The 1,887-nt window shown below is 41.6% G+C and overlaps 1 long non-coding RNA gene across 1 annotated transcript in view; it reads left to right on the forward strand.

Annotated features, from left to right (window-relative positions):
• Positions 1-1,887, forward strand: part of LOC113464616 (uncharacterized) — a 39,115-nt gene that overhangs the window by 1,021 nt on the left and 36,207 nt on the right. The gene's annotated exons all lie outside the window — the stretch shown is intronic.

Genomic DNA, 1,887 nt, shown 5'->3' on the forward strand with positions numbered 1-1,887 from the left:
CAACTTCGCGCATGCACACCAAATACCAGAAAAACATCTAATACAAAACATCTTTTAACAACAAAAAACCTCATCCTTGGCAAGTGTATATGCTACACATAGGCAACAACTATATTATGTTCGTTTTTCTTGAGTAATTATGTTAATTCAGCTTATCCATATTATCATTCGTCCGTACGTTCTGAATACGCTTGAATGTTAAGAAGAAACTATTAAGACCGACTACTTACTGTAATTCCAATCCCTGGCTAAGAAATTGTAACCGCGAAATGTATCCCGTTCACACTTCGCCCGATCGGCGTTGCTAATTCTCGGGTTCGCGGACACGCGACTGCTGGATCATCGTATACCACGTGCGGGGGTCAGCACGAGATCTCCCCTGCTCTCGCGACTTCACAGTTTCGGAAAGCACCTAATTAGATTGCGTAACCTTGCGAGATTAGCGATAACGTGTCCCCCGCCTGTCCTCCGAACAAAATTCTCTTGACGATTCATAAAATATCGTATCTAATAATATACTATTCGCCTTTGATCTCGCGCCCGCAGTGAAACAATATCAATGTTTCTTATCAAAATTACACAATTCCGATTGTACAATAAGTCCGCTCTTACGAAAATTATATAATTCATTTAATAGTATACGATCATCTAATACCGATTTCGTAATTGATAGTACATAATCACTAAGTGACGTGCGGGTGATTAGGTAAAGGGTGTTCAGATCGATAGGCGAGGGATTTGGTTACCGATGACGCAGTTCGCCGTCGGCGGGAGAGGAATTATCCGTTGGTAATTCCGCGTTAAACGGCTCCTTCGTTCCGCGTAAATGCGTTCGCAAGTTCATGCCTCGTACACGTCCGCGTGCCCGCTGGTACACATAACACCGAGATCTGGCTGATCGAGCGTGTACGTGTCTCTCTCTTCTCCGCCGCGGCTGCTCGTAGGAAGGTTCCACGGCGACCGACGACGACGGGTGTCGGTGGCACGGAGCGCTCGACGTCGACGTCGTACAAGGACAAGGCCGCGTGGTCACGGGCGGCTGGGACGGACACGTATATACGCGCGAGGATAGATATACGTATCGGCTACCAGTCGTTCTCCAACACATCGAGCCTCGCCTATAATCGGCACCGTTTTACCACTACCTGATCTGTCCACGCCGCGCGCCGCTCATCTAAATTCTTGTCAAGTGAACAAATTGTACAAGATTCGCTACCAAAGATTATATTTCAAACTTCATCATTTTAAAGAAAGGTTTAATTAAAGACAAATGAATTTTTTGTATTGGTGATTTTGTATAAGATTTGTCTATTTCAAAAATTGATACCTAATTATTGAGGCAATCTTGCTTATAGAATTGACAAAATCCTTGCTAATGGGACAAGTGATACGAGATTCGCTAGATTCAATTAGGATTCAAACGTGATCATGTTAGAAAAAGAATAGGTTTCATTGAAAGGAAACAAAGTCTTTGGATTGGCAATTTTTCTCAAGATTCGTCTATTCCAAAAATTGTGACAAAAAATTGTCAGGCACTCTTGCTTGTAGAGTTCACAAAATCCTTTTTAACGGGACAAGTAATACGAGATTCGTCACCAAAACTTCCAATTCGAACGTCATCATTTTAGAAAAAGAATAGATTTAATTGGAAGGAATCGAAATCTTTGAATTGGCAATTTTTCACAAGATTCGTTCATTCCGAAAATTGTGACAAGAAATTGTTTAGACAATTTATTTGTACAACTACCTAAAATGACTCCCGAGCCACTTGGCATGCACTCATGCAAAAATGGAATTAGTATAAGTGCTGTGAATACCTTTCGTCTGCTCGACATTGACAGTCCAACAGGTGTAAACTACTTTTTCCAATTTAACCTAATTAATTTA

This window comes from Ceratina calcarata, unplaced genomic scaffold, assembly GCF_001652005.2.
Source record: "Ceratina calcarata isolate Rehan_Ccalc_2016 unplaced genomic scaffold, ASM165200v1 scaffold443, whole genome shotgun sequence".
NCBI lineage: Eukaryota > Metazoa > Arthropoda > Insecta > Hymenoptera > Apidae > Ceratina > Ceratina calcarata.